This window comes from Orycteropus afer, unplaced genomic scaffold (genome assembly GCF_000298275.1).
Source record: "Orycteropus afer afer isolate SDZICR_OR568_19922 unplaced genomic scaffold, OryAfe1.0 scaffold00065, whole genome shotgun sequence".
Classification (NCBI taxonomy): domain Eukaryota; kingdom Metazoa; phylum Chordata; class Mammalia; order Tubulidentata; family Orycteropodidae; genus Orycteropus; species Orycteropus afer.
In genome coordinates this window covers 4,806,222-4,824,678 of record NW_006921652.1, presented here as the reverse complement: position 1 = coordinate 4,824,678, position 18,457 = coordinate 4,806,222, and positions in this window count along the sequence as shown.

Genomic DNA, 18,457 nt, shown 5'->3' with positions numbered 1-18,457 from the left:
ACATTATTCTCAATGGAGAGAGACTGAAACCATTCATCTTGAGAACAGGAACCAAACAAGGATGCCCGCTATCACCACTTCTATTCAACATTGTACTGGGAGTCCTAGCCAGGGCCATAAGGCAAGAAAGGGAAATCAAAGGCATCCAAATTTGTAAGGAAGAAGTCAAAATATCCCTTTTTTCCTGATTATATGATTCTATACCTAGAAAACCCAAGAGACTCAGTCAAAAATTTACTGGAACTAATTGAGAAATCGTGGCAGGATATAAGATCAACATCCAAAAATCAGTTGGATTCCTCTACACCAGCAAAGAGATTGCTGAAAAAGAAATTAGGAAATCAATACAGTTTTCAATAGCTACCAAAAAAATAAAATACTTGGGAATAAATCTTACCAGATACACAAAAGACCTCTACAAAGAAAACTATAAAAAACTACTTCAAGAAACCATAAGAGATCTACATAAACGGAAGGACATCCCATGCTCGTGGATAGGAAGATTGAACATTGTGAAAATGACAGGCTGCTGAACAACGACATAGCTACATGCTGTGTTCAAGCCTGTCATAAGCTAGAGACCATTCTGAAAGCTCTTTCTTATGTATGGGAAGCAGAGAACATCCCTAAAGCAGCTACTCAGCCACTTGTGGTAGATCCCACCATGAAGGTGATTGCCAGTCTCATCATGGGGAATAACTACCACCAAATGCCCAGCCACTCAAGCAGGCCCAACCAAGTTGACACAAACTTAACTACCACACTGGTGAAACCCCTGAGACTATTCCTTAAGTTGCCCTTGAGGCCTGGAATTTAATTTACTCCCTTGGCTTAATTTTCAGCCAAACCATAGATTGGACTACTAGCTGAACACCTACACTAGAGACAAGCACTCCTTAGAACAATCAACCATCGGAAATCAGAAGGACATAATTTGCACAGGTAGAAAGGCAGGGAGACAGGAAAGCATAGGCATGAAAGACACAAGGAAAGGGTAACCACAGGGAGAAAGTGGGAGGAGAATTGTTACACTGTGGGGATTGTAATCAGTGTCACAAAACAAAATATGTATAAATTATTGAATTTAAAATGAATATTCTTTGTAAAATTTCACCCAAATCACAATGAAAAGGTTTTTTTTTTTTTTTTAAAAAGGAAAGACCAAAATGGATGTCAGAAGAGACTTTGAAACTTGCTCTTGAATATAGAGTAGCTAAAGTGAATGGAAGAAATGAACAGAAGATTTCAAAAGATGGATTAAGAAGACAAAGTGAAATATTGTTATGAAATGTGCAGATTCTTGGAGTTAGAAAACCAGAAGGGAAGAACACACTGAGCATTTCTTAAGCTGAAGGAACTGGGAAAAAAAAAATCAAGCCTCAAGTACCAATAGTGAAGGATTGTATGGATAAGTTATTAAGGAATGTATCAAGGGATGATGGAAGGAATACACAGTCATACAAAAAGAATTGGTTTTTCAATTATTTCAAGAGGTAGCATGTAGTTTAGAACCTATGGTATTTTTCACCCAAACAAAGACAAGCCAATGGTATTGAAGGAAGACATCCAAGTTGTACTGAAGGCATTGTTAAAAACAAGACTCCAGGAATTGTCAAAATACCAATAGCAATATTTCAACAAATGTACTCAATGCTTTAAGAACTCACTCATTTATACCAAGAAATTTGGAAGATAGCCACCTGGTCAACTGCCTTGAAGAGATACATATCTGTGCCCATTCTAAAGAAAGGTCATCTGACAGAATGCAAAAATTATCAAACAATCTCATTAATATCACACAGGAGTAAAATTTTGCCTAAGACAATTAAAAAAAATGGTAGCAGGAGTATATCAACAGGGAATGGCCAAAAATTCAAGCCATATTCAGAAGAGGACATGAAATAAAGATATCATTGCTATATCAGATGGATCTTGGTTAAAAGCAGAGAATACCAAGAAGTTTACCCATGTTTTATTGACTATGCCAAGGGTTTCAACTGTGTGGATCATAACAAATGATAGATAACATTCAGAAAAATGAGAATTCCAGAGCACTTAATTATGCTTGTGAGGAAACTGTACATAGACTAAGAGGGAGTCATTTGGACAGAACAAGGGGATACAGCATGGTTTAAAATCAGGAAAGGTGTGTATCATGGTTGTATCCCTTCACAATACATATTCAATCTGTATGTTGAGAAAATAATCAGAGAACTTGGACTATATGAACAAGAATGTGGCATTGGGATTGGAGGAAGATTCATTAACAACCTGCAATATGCATGTGACACAACTTTGCTTACTGAAAATGAAGAGGACCTGAAGCACATGCTAATGAAGATGAAAGACCACAGCCTCCAATCCTATGAATTACACTTCAGCATAAAGAAAACAAAAATTATCAAAATTGGACCAACAAGCAATATCATGATAAGGGGAGAAAGTATTAAAGTTGTCAAGGGTTTGATTTTACTTGGATCCACAATCAATGCCCATGGAAGCACCAGCTAAGGAGTCAAATGATACATTGCAGTGAGCAAATATGTTGTAAAAGAAGTCTTGAATGTGTTCAAAAGCACAGATACCACTTTGAGGACTGTCATGGATTGAATTCTATCCCCCAAAATGTGTATCAACTTGGCTGGATCATAATTCTCAGTGGTTTGGCAATTATGCAATGATGTAATTATCCTTCATGATGTGATGTAATGTGGAAAGTCAATTAGCTTTAAGGGCTTTAGGGTGGAATGCAACACCTTACTCATGTCCAGGATTTTGAACCCATTCAGAGTGGTTAGTAATTGTCATTGTAAACAAGGTCCACATATGCATTGTATAACAAACATATCTGTTGCCTATGGTATTTTGACATGAGTAAGAAGCAAATAACTTTGCTTTACTCAAAGATTGTGGCTGACTGCCCTGCTTTGAATGTGTTTTGCTCTCTAGAATCCCACTAATAGCGTTGTTTTCCCAAAGTCCTGCTACGGTTCTTCCTTCTCAAAGTTTCAGGAGCCTAATGTGGGTGATTGGATTATTAGCAGGTACAAAGCCCTGCTCAGGTTACAGCTCTGATCCAATGTAAGGGAAGTTTCCCTGGGTGTGGCCTGCATCATATTTTATCTTATAAAAGATAAAAGGAAAAAAAAAAAGCAAGAAGGGAGCAAGGGATTTCATTCTCACCAAAAAGAAGAACCAGGAGTGGAGTGGAGTGATCCTTTGGACCCAGGGTCCTTGTGCTGAGAACTTCCTAGACCCAAGGGAAGATTGATGCCTAGACACATGGGGATCTCCAAGGATAATCAGTCTTACAGATGTTAAAAGGAGACAAAGACCTTCCTTAGAGCCAGTGGAGACAGAAAGTCTTCATCTAGAGCTGGTATCCTGAATTTGGACTTCTAGCCTCCTAAACTGTGAGAGAATAAATTTCTATTTCTTAAAGCCACCTACTTGTGGAATTTCTATTATAGCACTAGGTAACTAACAGAGGAGCTCTGGTAACATAGTGCCTAAGGCACTTGACTGTTAACCAGAAGGCTGGCAATTTAAACCCACCAGCCACTCCTCAGAAGGAAAGTTGGGTAATCTACTTCCTTAGTGATACTGCCCTGGAAACCCAAGGAGGTATCCCTATGGATCAGGTCCAACTCAACAGCACATAACAACAATAAGGTAACTAACACAAGGTCTATGATGTACCTTACCTAAGCCATGGTATTTTGAATTGCCTCATATACATGCAAAAGCTGGACAATGAATATTGAAAACCAAAGAATTGATAAGTTTGAATTGTGGTGTTGAAGAAGAATGTCGAATATATCATAGACTGCCAGAAAAATAAGTAAATCTGTCTTGGAAGAAGTACAACCAGAATGCTCCTTTGAAGGGAAGATGGTGAAATTTTGTCTCACATATATACATTGGAGATGTTATCAGGAAGAACTAGGCCATGGAAAATGGCATCATGCTTGGTAAATTAGAGGATAAGGGAAATAAGGAAGACTCTCAACAAGATGAATTGATACAGTGGCTGCAACGATGGGCTCAAACATAGCAATGACTGCGAGAATGTTTCACGACAGGTCAGTGTTTCATTCTTTTGTACATAGGGTTTCTGTGAGTCAGAACTGACTGGATAGCATCTAACAACAACAACGTGTGGTATGAAAAAAAAGACCAAAATGGATGTCAAAAGAGACTCTGAAACTTGCCCTTGAACAGAGAGTAGCAAAAGCAAATGGAAGAAATGACAAAATAAAAGAGCTGAACAGAAGATTTCAAAGAGCAGCTCAAGAAAACAAAGTCAATTATTATAATGAAACGTGCAAAGTCCTGGAGTTAGAAAACAAAAAGGGAAGAACACAATTGGCATTTCTCAAGCTGAAGGAACTGAAGAAACAGTTTAAGCCTTGACTTGCAATACTGAAAGATTCTATGGGCAATATGATGCAGGAAATATCAAAAGAAGATGAAAGGAATACACAGAGTAACTATACCAAAAAGAACTGGTTGATGTTCACCCACTTCAGGAGGTAGCATATGATCAAGAACCAATGATATTGAAGGAGTCAAAGCTGCACTGAAGGAATAGGTGAAAAACGAGGCTCCAGGAATTGATGGAATACCCATTGAAATGTTTCAACAAACATATGCCATGCTGGAGGCACTCACTCGGTTATGCCAAGAGATCTGGAAGACAGCTACCTGGCCAACTGACTGGAAGAGATCCATATTAGTACCAATTCCAAAAAAAGGTGATCCCACAGAATGTGGAAATTATTGAACAATATCATTAATACCATTTGCAAGTAAAATCTTACTGAAGATAATTCAAAAACTGTTGCAGCAGTATATTGACAGAGAACTTCCAGAAATGCAAGCTGGATACAGAAGAGGATGGGAAACTAACATGGAACATCATAGCTGATGTCAGATGGATCTTGGCTCAAAGCAAAGAATACCAGAAAGATGTTTACTTGTGTTTTATTGACTATGCAAAAGTATTGAATTGTGTGGATCATAACAAATGATAGATAACATTAGGACGAATGGGAATTCCAGAACATTTAATTGTATTCCTTAGGAACCTGTTCATAGACCAGGAGGCTGACGTTCAAACAGAACAAGGGGATACTGCATGGTTTAAAATCAGGAAAGGAGTGTGTCAGGGTTTATTCTTTCTCCACACTTATTCAATCTATATGCTGAGCAAACAATCCAAGAAGCTGGACTATATGAAGAAGAATATGGCATCAGGATTGGAGAAAGACTCACTGACAACCTGCGATACGCAGACCACACAACTTTCCTTGCTGAAAATGAGGATGACTTGAAGCACTTACTGTTGAAGATTGAAGACTACAGTCTGCAATGTACATTATACCTCAATATAAAGAAAACAAAAATCTTCACAACTGGACCAATAAGCAGCATCACAAGAAATGGAGAAAAGTTTGAAGTTGTCAAGGACTTCTTATTACTTGGTTCTACAATCAACTCCAATGGAAGGAGCAGTCAAGACATCAGATGATGTATTGCATCAAGCAAATCTGTTGCAGAAGCCCTGTTTCAAATGCTGAAGAGCAAAGATGTCTCCTTGAAGACTAAGGTGCACCTGACCCGAGCCATGGTATTTTCAATTGCCTCATATACATGTGAGAGTTGGACAATGAATAAGGAAGACTAAAGAAGAGTGGCTGCTTTTGAGTTGTGGTGTTGGCAAAGAATACCGAAAGTATCATGGAGTACTAAAAGAACTAAGAAATCTGTCCTGGAAGAAGTGCAGCCAGAATGCTCCTTGGAAGCAAGAATGGCCAGACTTTGTCTCACCTACTTTGGCCATGTTGTCAGAAGGGACCTTCTCTGGAGAAGGATATCATGCTTGGTAAAGTGAAGGGTCAACCAAAAAGGGAAGACCCTCAACAAAATGGATTGACACAGTGGCCGCAATGATGGTGTCAGGTACAGCAGGGGTCTTGAGGCTGGAAGAGGACCAGGCAGTTTCGTTGTTTTGTACATAAGAGTGCTATGAGTCAGAGATGACTGACAGCCCCTAACAACAACAACAACATGGAGAAGTGCAACAATTTCACTTTTTGCATGAGAACTAAACTTAAGATTCAGGAAAGATATGTATTACCCATTTAAATACATATGATTTTATTATAGAAGATAAAATACAATGTGTTTTTCCCAATGTTGAAATTGCTTTACTCATGTTTTTAACTTTAATGATCCCAAACTGCACAACAGAATGCTCAATTTTGTTCCTAAAGAGACTCAGAAACCCTCAGCATACAACAGTTCAAGAAAGATTCAATTCATTTACACAATATGTGATCATTAAAATTCTTATGTATGGAAGTAGGTATTATTTAGCAACTTAATTGTGATGAAATCAATGAAAAATGTGTAAGAACAAAGAATAGAAATTTGTTTAATTTTGATGTTAGAGTTGAAAGACCTATCTATAAAACAAAATATAGTAATTTGTTGTAATGTTTGTTTTCTGATCATTAAATTTTCTTTTATGGAATCTTTTCATTTTTAATTGTAACATTTATTACTAAACAAGCATCAAAATTGAAGTATGAGCTGTTTAAAGCAATATTGGTGAAAGTCAATTTTTAATTGTGGAAAATCAGAATTTTGCATTGATTGTTGAAACAACTAAGTTAATTGACTCATTTTCTTTATTGTAGAATATGTGGAACATGCTTTTTGTAGAAAATATGGTGTATAGTGAAAATCTTAGTACCCTGCATCCACTAAAAAATTTATAACCCAGTTCATCTCATTCCACTAAAATAGGATAGAGCACTTTTGCATTCAATCTTCAATATTAAAGTTGCATTTAAAAAAAAAACAAAACTAATATAATTTACAGCTAAGACACACAGAAACACATATATATACATACATACATATTTATATTCATAAATATTCATATACATTTATACACATATATCTATGTATATACATATATATAACTCACAAATCCCATTGGAATATGTGACTAAGCAGAGGAGGGGCACCACAGATTATCAGTGTTTAGGGCCACATATGTCTTGGTCTGGCCCTGAAACTATCATAGCTGTATACCCACCACCCAAGTCAAGAAACAGAACACTACCTGTACCTCAGAAACCGCCTTCTTCTCTTTTGTAATAAATATCCCCTTGCCCAAGGATGACAACTAGACCATTGCTTTAAACAAATCACTGAGTGGATTTGCAAGGTCACATCTCCTCCTGTTTTTATGAGTTCCTGTGGAGAAGGGGAAGGCAAACCTGTATGGTGGCACAGTTTAATTATGGGAAAATGAAAAGAAAGATATAAAATCCAGACCAACAAAGCAAAGATTTAAGTTGACATTGCTTTCCATATAATTGTGATGCTGGCAGACACTCAATAAACATATCAGCATTTAAAATGATTTATCAGCCAAATAGTTGAATGTAAAATATTATCAATACAGGTGTCATCATTGATCTTTCTTGGGCCTCACTGCTGAAGAATGGGGCTGAAAGATGATTTCAACAAACAATCCTTGACAGGAAACCAAAGGCAACTAACAACAGGGACAGACAGCTGACAAATTCAGTATGGGGCCATTAAAGCATGTGATGAATTTGCCGGGAAAGTATATATTTGTGCAAGAGGTGAGCTCATATCTCCCATAAATTTGTCAGCTGTGACACAGTGTTCTCTGGCTTGGCATGAGTAATGCCTCACTATTTGCTGCCTTTGTCTGGCAAAAGCTCTATCAGTCACTCCAGGGTTATTTACAAAGAAACATGTCTATCAGTTACAAGGACATGACTTTGCCACTAAAAGATAACAAAAGAGGAAATCAGGCAGTGGCCTCTTGGCGAGGGATGTGTCTTTTCCAGACAAGCTTGCAACTGAAATGAATCAGATGGACAGCAATTGGCTGGGCTGGCTCTGTGCCTGGCATGACCAGCCTCAGAACATTTATCCACACTGATTAGATTAGAAATTATTAATAGGGGGCTACGGAGTAGAGCAAAAGGTCGTTTAGAGTTTAATTCTGTTCTCAGATAACTTCATTTCAGCTGATGGGATTGTTATTGTAGGGGTTTTATATGTTTATAGGAAACAATATACTCAATAATGAAGTCGTGCCTTCTTCTGCAAGGTCAGGAAAGCCATTGTATAGCGAGACTGAAGTCTTCACAATTGTGTTAATTAAGTAACTGTGATTGGACTTAGTCTCCTCTTGAAATACATTTAAAGGCCTAAAAGCTGCTGAGAATGTATTCTTCCAATATAAATATATAGCAAAGCAAGTGTGACCAGAAATCAGTCTGAGATTGAGTAAACAGAGGAGCTGACACAAAGCTTTTACTTAGGAAGATAGGAACCTAGTTGGCAGATGCACCTTCTTGTTGCATAAATACAAATGTCTTATCAGTTTCAGATTAAATTTAACAGGTCTTTTTCTTTACTCAATTGCTGATGAATCTGAAAGGTGAAGTTATAGAATTTGATGTTGATGATGCAATTAGTCTCATTGGTTACTTTGTTACTTTACTCCTTCCCAGGCCTGCTTGCTTGCAGGAGATGATCAGTGTACAGTAGGAGTGACCACCGATAGAAGGCCGTTTCCTTGGTCTTGCCTAGAAGACCAGGGCCATTAATGACAGAAAGTTCCGCTTCTCCACTGTGAGTCCTTTCTTTTGAAGGATTTATATCTTGGACATTGGAATTTGCTGAAAGTGAGTGGAATTTTGCTCCAAGATACGAGATCCCTTCTAACCACCTAAAAGAAGAATTTAATGGACTTTAAATGAAAAGTGGGATCATGGAAAGTAGTTCATTGCTAGATGTTTCTGAAAGACTACAGAAGACCTTGGGGCTCTATTTATAAGCAAATCATCTTCTGTTGGCTCCAGATAGTGATAATGTGTTAAGAAGAACTTAGAGGGGAAAGTTAGTTACTGGAGATTGAGTCTTGCCTTTAAGACTATCTCTTATTTATTTTTTCCTCAAATATTTTATTTTTTTTATTATTTTTTTTTTGTTGTTGTGCTTTAGGTGCAAGTTTACAGAACAGAGTTTGTTTTACATTCAACCTTTTCTGTACATTTGGTTTCACTCCCCAATTACCATCTCCAACCCTAACTCATTCTCCTCCCTTCCCTGACCAGTAACCCCATCCCCATGCCCCTCATAGTTAAGCACTCCTGTGTATCCTGCATTTCCTCCATGCCAATGTTGCCCCTTTGGTGCCCCGTGGTCGATTGCTCTAAGAGATGCATCTCCATAGAGTATGTGGGTGTGTCACCCTGAGTTGAGTGATCTGCGTGTACATCTTATTTACTATTGGGCTGAGAGCCATCCCCTGGGAGTGAGTTTTATTCCAGGCCCAAAGTGGATCCCAGGGTCATAGTATTAAGGGTCCCACCAGAATCTATCCGACCAGTAAATCTGGTCTTTATTGTGGTTTTGGATTTTGTTCCATGTTTTTCCTCACACTCTATCCAGAATCACCAGTTTTGATCCTAGTTCTTCTGGTTTCAAGGTCCATCATGTCCTGACACTGATTGCTTCCAAATGTCTTTTTTTTTTTTTTTTTTTTCTGAAGATAGGAGACCATTAGCTGCATCTTAGATGGCCTTTTGAAAGCTTTTAAGACCCCCAGTCACTACTCACCAATGTAGGTTGTGGAACAAGATTTTTATGTATTTTATTGTGCCAGTTGAGTCTGGTGTCCCACAATACTATGGTCCTGAGTCAGTAGATCTGTGGGATCTCTCTCCCACAGTGTCTGGCTGTCTGTAAAGGATTGTTCCACGTCTGTCTTCTGTTTTTTATGTAAAGATTGCTGGTATTTTGTATCACTGGTATCTGTGCAAGATTAGCCTCACCTGAATCTATCCTTGGTCTAGAGTATAATCCTGTTCACTGACCCCTCATCTGTTCTTCTCAGATGTTTATGTGTTTATCTGTAGCCTGGTGTTTGGTATTAGTGGTAATGCAGTATTGTAGATATACTGGTATTAGCCTCTGTCGTTCACATCTTATGTGCACAGTTCAGTGTCCTCCCTTTCCCTGATGTTGTCATGGTAGTCACAGACTCTTTCCATACCATCCCTCCCCCAACTAGCCTGAAATTAAACCTTCCCCTTCCCTCCCTACCCCAGTAACCTATAAAATGAGTTCCCCTCCTTAAGCAAACTTTTATTGGTCTTTTTATGGTAATGGGCTCATGTAATATTTATCTTTCTGTGATTGGCTTATTTTATGCAGCAAAATTTCCTGCAGGCACATCCACATTGTGAGATGATTCACATATCCTTCATTGTTCTTTAATGTAGCACAGTATTCCATTGTGTGAATGTACCATAATTTGGTTATCCATTCATCCACTGATGGGCATGTAGGTTGTTTCCATCTCTTTGCTATAGCGAATTGTGCTGCAATGAACATAGTTGTGCATATGTCTGTTCGTGTCCTGCCTCTCATCTCTTTAGGATATATTCCTAATAATGGAATTGCTGGGTCAAATGATAGTTCTATTTTCAGTTTTTCAAGGAAACACCATACTGTTTGCCACAATGGTTGTACCATTTTACAATCCCACCAGCAGTGCACAAGAGTTCCAATCTCTCCACAACCTCACCAACATTTGTTATTTTCTATCCTGTTGAACTCTGCTATTATTGCTGAGATGAGATGATATCTCATTATCTCGTTTTGATTTGTATCTCTCTAATGACTAAAGACCGTGAGCAATTTCTCATGTGCTTGTTGGCCACCAGCATATCGTCTTTAGTGAAGTGTCTGTTCAAGTCTCTTGCCCATTTTTTTAATTGGATCGTTTGTCTTTTTGGTGTCGAGGTGTTGATGTTTTCTATAGATTTTGGAGATAAGTCATTTGTCAGATATGTCATAGGCAAATATTTTCTCCCAGTTTGTAGGTTCTCTTTCTATCCTTTGGATGAAGTCTTTTGATGTGCATTAAAATTTCATTTTTAAAAGGGCCCAGTCATCTAGCTTCTCTTCTACCTCTTGTGCATTCTGAGTTATGTTTGATAGTCTATTTATGCCATAAATTATGACCCCTAGATTTGCCCCTGGGAGCTCTGGTGGTGTAGTGCCTAAGAAACTTGACCGCTAACCAGAAGATTAGTGGTTCAAACCCACCAGCTACTCCTCAGAAGGAAGATTGGGCAATGTACTTTGGTAGAGATACTGCCTCAGAAACCAAAGGAGGAGTTGCTATGAGCTGGAGATGACTCGATGGCACATAACAACAGATTTGCCCCTATTTTATCTTTGATGAATTTTATAGTTTTGGGTTTTACAGTTAAGTCTTTGATCCAACTTGAGTTTGTTTTTGTGTATGGGGTGAGGTATGGGTCTTGTTTCATTTTTCTGCAAGTGGATATCCACTTTCACTAGCACTATTTGTTAAAAAAGCTATCTCTTCCCCATTTAATGGGTATTGGATGTTTGTCAAAGATCAACTGTCCATAGACGGATGAGTCTATTTCTGGGTTTTCAATTCTGTTCCATTGCTCTATCTGTCTATCATTGTACCAATACCATACTGTTTTGACTACTGTAACTGTACAGTAGGTTTTAAGATCTGGGAGTGTGAGACCTCCCACTTTATTCTTCTTCAGTAGTGCTGTGTTTTTCCCAGGTCTCTTTCCTTTCCATATGAAATTAGTAACGGTTTTTTCCTTATCCTTAAAAAATTTTGTTGGGATCTGGATCAGGATTGCATTAAATGTGTGGATTGTTTTAGGTAGTATTGACATTTTCACAATATTCAGTCTACCTATCCATGAGCAAGGCAGGTTCTTCCATTTATGTAGAGCCCTTGTTGTCTCCTGTAGTAGTGTTTTATAGTTTTCTTTGAATAGGTCTTTTGTGTCTCTGGTAAGATTTATTCCTAGATATTTTATCTTTTCAGTAGCTATTGTAAATGGTATTATTTCTCTATTTCTTTTTCAGAGGTCTCTTTGTTGGTGTAGAGGAATCCAACTGATTTTTGTATGTTGACCTTGTATCCTGCCACTTTGCTGAACCTCTCTATTAGTTCCAGTTTTTTTTTTTTTTTTTTTTTTCTGAGTCTCTTGGGTTTTCTATGTACAGGATCATATCATTCACAAATAGAGATAGCTTTACTTCCTCTTTGCCAATTTGGATGCCTTTTATTTCTCTTTCTTGCCTGATTGGCCTGGCCAGGACTTCCAATGCAGTGTTAAAATAGGAATGGTGATAGTGGGCATCCCTCTCTGATTTCTGTTCATAAGGGGAATGATTTGAGTCTTTCTCCACTAACAATGATGTTGGCTGGTGGCTTTGCATATATGCCCTTTATTATGTTGAGGAATTTCCTTCTATCCCTATTTCACTGAGGGTTCTTAACAGGAATGGGTGTTGGATTTTATCAAATGTCTTTTCTTTGTCAATTGATAGAATCATATGGTTCTTTTCCTTTGTTTTGTTTATGTAGTGGATTACATTGATTGTTTTTCTGATGTTGAACCATCCTTTCATACCAGGTATGAATCCCACTTGGTCAGCATGTATTATTTTTTTGATACATTGTTGGATTCTGTTGGCTAGGGTTTTGTTGATTTTTGCATCTATGTTCATGAGGGATATTGGTCTATAGTTTTCCTTTTTAGTGGTGTCTTTTCCTGGTTTTGGTATTAGTGTTATGCTTGTTTCATAAAATGAGTCTGGGAGTATTCCATCTTTTCTATGTTCTGGAATAGCTTGAGTAGTATAGGTGTCAACTCTTCCCAAAATATTTGGTAAAATTCTCCAGTGAAGCCATTAGGGCTAGGACTTTTCTTTGTAGGGAGTTTTTTTTTTTTTTTTTTTTTAATGTCCTGTTCAATTTCTTCTCTTGTTATGGGTCTGTTCAACTATTCTATTTCTCAGTGGGATAGTTTAGGTAGGTCTTGTAATTCCAGAAACTTGTCCATCTCTTCTAGGTTTTCAAATCTGTTGGAGTACAGTTTTTCATAATATTCTGTCAGTATCTTTTTATTTCAGTTGGTTCTGTTGTGATGACACCCTTTTTGTTTACTATTCTTGTAACTTGCATCTTCTCTTTCTTTTCTTTTGTTAGATTTTCCCATGGTTCATAAATTTTGTTAATCTTTTCTAAGAACCAATTTTTTGTTTTATTGATTTTCTCTATTGCTTTTTTGTTTTCTGTTTCATTTATTCTGCTCTGATCATTAGTTCTAGATACTGTACGATTCTTTTGTTGTTCTTTTTTTAATTGTTGGAGTTGTTGGGTTAGAGTCTTGATTTTGTTTCTTTCCTCTTTTTCTGATGTATGCATTTATTGCTATAAACTGACCTCTGAGTACTGCTTTTGCTGTGTCCCTTAGGTTTTGGTATGATAGACCTTCATTCTCATTTGTTTCTAGGAATTTTTTTGTTTCACTTTTTATTTCTTCTATTACCCAATAGTTTTTGAGCACTGTATTGTTCAACTTCCACATTTGATTTTTTTTTTTTCCTTGATCTTCCTATTATTAATTTCTAATTTGTAGCATTGTGGTTGAAGAAGATGCTTTGTAATATTTCAATGTTTTTGAATTTATTGAGGCTTTTTTATGTCCTAACATATACCTATTCTGAAGAAGGATTCATGTGCACTGGAGAATGTGAATCTTGCTTTTTTTGGATGGAATGCTCTGTATGTGTCTATAAGGTCAATTTGGTTGATTGTATTTTTGAGTTCTTCTGTATCTTGATTAAGTTTCTTTTTCTAGTTGATCTGTCCCTCCTTGAAAGTGGTGTGTTAAAGTCTACTACTATTATAGAGTTGTCTATTTTCCCTTTTAATTCAATTACTATTTGCTTCACTTATTTTGGAGCACTTTCATTGGATATATTCATATTTATTATTGTAATGTCTTCTTGCTCAATTGACCTTACAGCATCATACAGTGTTCTTCTTTGTCTCTCATGTTGATTTTCACCTTAAAGTCTATTTTATCAGAAATTCATATTGCCAGTCCTGCTTTTTTTTTTTTTTTTGGTTACCATTGGTTTGGTATATTTTTTTCCATCCCTTAACTTTTAATTTGTTTTTATCTTTGTGTCTAAGCTGGGTCTCTTACAGATAGCATATTGATAAGTTTTCTTTTCTTATCCAGTCTGCCACTCTCTTTCTCTTGATTGGTGCATTTAGTCCATTCACATTGAGTGTAATTAGTGATAGGTATGACTTGATTGATGTCATTCTATTGTGTTTTTTTTTGTATGTGTGTTGTTGGAGTTTCCTTGGTCCATATACTTTTCTATGCTGAGTTCGTTTTGCTGTCAAGTGTTTCCTCTCTTTTCTTCTTTTGGTTGGTTTTGTGCTTACTAAGCTCAATGTTTTCCTTCCTTCTGGATTTGCTTAGGGGAATTGTTAATTTTCTCTGTGGTTACCTTGGGGTGAATTCTTTTCTCTATATTTTTGGAACAGTCTGTTTGTCTGAGGACATTGTCCTGTTCTCCTCTCCATTTGGAAGTTTGTGCCTAGAACTTTTATTCCCTCTATTTAGTTAGTTGCTGCTGTTGTGTGCAGATTGACTTCCTTGATTTTTAGTGTATAATGTTTTATGGTCTTATTTTGAGTGTCTATTTCTGATTTGATTTCAATGTTGATGTCATGTGTCCTGATTTTGTTGTTCTCTGTTGTGGGTTCTCTATTGGAAGGACTTCCTTAAACTTTTCTTGTAGGGCTTGTCTGGTTTTCACAAAATCCTTAATTTCTATTTGTCTGAGAATTTCTTCATTTCACCATCATATTTGATGGACAATTTGGCTGGCTATAGGATTCTTGGTTGGATGTTCTTTTCCTTCAGTGTTTTATATATGTCGTCCCATTGCCTTCTTGCCTGCATGGTTTCTGCTGAGTCATCAGAGTGCAACCTAACTGTTTGGTTATTGAGTGCAGCCTAACTGCTCGATTATTATAAATAATATTTCTTTTGTCATTGGCAGTTCGCAAGATTCTTTCTTTGTCTTTGTCTTTGGAGAGTTTGATTATGATATGCCTCAGTATTTTTCTCTTGGGATCTATCTTGTATGGGGTTTTTGAGCTTCTTGGACAAATATCTTTTCTTCTTTCATGATATGGGGGAAGTTTTCTGTTAGTGAGTCTTCCACAATTTTCTCAGTGTTTTTTATTGCCTCTTCTTGTTTTAGAATTCCAATGAGGCTATATGTTGTTTCTTTTCACATTGCCTCATAACTCTTAGGTTTTCTTCATTTCCCTTAAATCTTTGTTCTGATTTTTCTTCATACAGGCTGGTGTCCAGGGATTTATCTTCTAGTTGGGAAATGCATTCTTCAGCCAGTTCTAGTCTGTTCTTTTGTGCTTGCACTATGTTGTGTAATTCTGTAATTTTTGTATTCATCTTCTGGATTTCTAACCACTGTTTTGTATGAGTTCTGATTTTGTATTAATCTTGTTATTTTGTTCTTGAATGATTTTCCTGAGTTCTTCCAGGGTACTATCTGTGTTTTCCTTGATTCTGTTTGGGGTTTACTTAAGCTCTTTTAGAGTTCTATAAACATACCTTCTAAATTCTTTCTTGGATAATTCTGTTGCCTCCTCTTCCTCCATGTTTATTGAGGCTTTTGTTTGGGATTTTACTTCTATTGTCTTATCCTGGTTTTTTTTTTTTTTTTTTTTTTTTTTTTGAGATTGCCTGTTGTTCCCTAGTCATTTTGAAGTTGTCTTTAACTGTCAGTAATGCATTGCTTTGTTTTGTCTTGGTTTTATGATTTAATATTTTTGGAAAGGTGGAGCTGATGCATTTTATTTTTTTGGTTATTAATTCAGATTATTGGGTTGGGTTGTATTGGGTTACTCTGTAGTTTTCTTTGTGATGATGGAATAACTGTGTGAAATGTGGATGCAGGTCTCTGTTTGTTGTAAAGAGAGTTCAGGATTCCAGCTAGCAGGTGTTATGGTGGCTTAATGTGGTTTTTCTATTGAATGAGGCAGGGGAGAGGTGGAAAAAGGAGGAAGAAAAGAGGAAAAAAAAAAATGTTCCAAGGTACCAGTAGCCATTTCCAGAATTTTGAGTGGGCTGCTAAAGATGACATTATACTGTTACTCATAGGCCCACAGCTCAAGTTCAGCAAAGACCCCAATTGTTAGGGTCCGCCACTTTCTGCCAGATACAGATATCTGCAAAAATCCTGTTATCTAGGCCCTTCCATGCCAAAAAGCTGACCTAGGATAGCTGCCCTGATCCACGATGGGAGTTTATCCCAGGGCCTACCCACTTGCAGCAGATTCCCCTCTCTGCACCCAACTGAGCAACACCTAGAGCCAGAAGGGTGTCTGATCCCTCTCAGCGGTTCCAAGTTTACTGATAAAAGTGGGTGCTGAAGGTAGATCCATGGAGTGGCTGCAGCTCCTCTGGTATGTTCTCTCTACTGCCCCAGGGAGACCTCTTATGCCCTGTCTTGCTCACCAGTATGTGCTCTGCAGAGAAGGTTCACCTGTTTTTATTCTTTCTGAGTAATTGCACTGCCCCCTTCTCCTTTCTAATGCTATTCCCCTGAGTTTGGCATTGCTGTCGCTGTTGTTATGTGCCGTCGAGTTGGACCTGACTCATAGTGCCCCCTCCTTGGGTTTCTGAGGTGATATCTCTATGGAAGTAGATTGCCCAAACTTCCTTCTGAGGAGTGGCTAGTGGGTTTGAACCATCAGCCTAGCAGTCAAGTGTCTTAGGCACTATGCTACCAGAGCTCCCTGAGTTTGGCATACTCTGACTGAATGAGCTGTTCAGAGCACCAGAATCCCCACTTCAAACTGTTGCATCTAGTTTTTCAGGCACTAATATGCTACAGGAAAGACCCCATCTTCTAAGACTATCTCAAATCCCCTCATACACAAGGGAACCACCATCTTGAGGCAGAATTCAGTTTTCCCAGTAGGAGGAATAGTTTATGAAAATGGTATCTTCTTTAATAAAAGCTTTTTAAAACTTCTAAGGCAGTGGTACTCCATTAGGAATGATTTTTCCCAAAGGATCATTTAGCAGTGTCTTTAGACATTTTGGGTTGTCACAAGCAAGAGATAGGGGTGGTGCTACTGGCATTTAGTGCAGTAGAGGCTAGGTATGAACCCAACAATGCACAAGGCACCCTCCCTCCACACACAAAAACAATGATCTGGCCCCAAACATTAATAGTACCAAGATTACTCTACTCTAAAGGAACATTTAGAATCCATGTAGAATGAGAGCAAATACTATGCCTAGACAATATAGCACCACACAGTATTTCCCTTTAAGAAAAAATATGTGTATATAATTATAACATTCTAAATAGGTAATCATATTGGAATTTATAGAATTAAAGATTTATTCTAAAACTGTCCAATTCAATTCAAATTTTACAGCTAGAAAAAATTTGGGTTTTTTTGTTTTGTTTTGTTTTTGGTTATAAGATGTGCACATGATTTTAAAGTTATTGGGGTGTGGAGTAACATTAAGACTCAAAAGTTTTGCATGAAACATGCATGAGGGAGCATGATGGACTGAAAGAAAGGCTGAGCTGAGATTCCAAACTTTAGTTTCATCCATTTATTTAAGCCATCTGGGCCTCAGTTACTGTTTCTGGCCAGACATTGAGACTGAACATTTTGACATCATTTCTTGATTATTCTTTTTCCTTCAGTTGTGGTCTTAGCCAAGACAAGGATTTCTCTTTATTTTTGTGGTTCACCATTATGTTGTCTTTTACATTCCTACTGGCCTGACTTCCATTGCAGCCCTTGTTACTGTTCACCTCTGGGCTGTTACAGCAGTTTCCTAGCTGACGTTTTCCCCTCAGACATGTCCTATAAAATACTGCCATCTCCTCTCCTTAAGCAATTACTTTACTTATGCCATTCCTACTGCTTGTAACTTTATGCAACAACTCAGTAGCTCTGTGATCTGCTCAAAACTATGTATCTTTACTAGTCTCAGGTGTTTGCCTACTAGGATCTTTGCTGTTCCCATCACATTGCTGTATTTATTGCCTCCTTCATCATGGCCTATAGCATATAATTAGATCAACAGTCAGGAAGACCATCCTTCCTGGGATGCTTTCTCCTTTTCGTTATCTCTCAACCTTCTTTCATCTGAAGTCCCACCTTCTCTCAGAAAATTTCCTGAGGTATTTAGTGGTATTTCCCTTTTCTAAGTTTATGTTTACTTGTTGTCTAGACAGTATGCTTGTTAATCTCTATATAAACCAAACCAAATTCACTGCCATAGAGTCAATTCTGGCTCATAGTGACCCCCATTGGGTTTCTAAGGCTGTAAATCTTCACAAAAGCAGATTGTCTCACCTTTTTTTCAATGAAGTGGCTGGTAAGTTTGAATCACCAACCTTTTGGTTAGCAGCCAAATGCTTTAACTTAACTTCTTCACCGTATATCACCATATATGGCCTTGTATATATG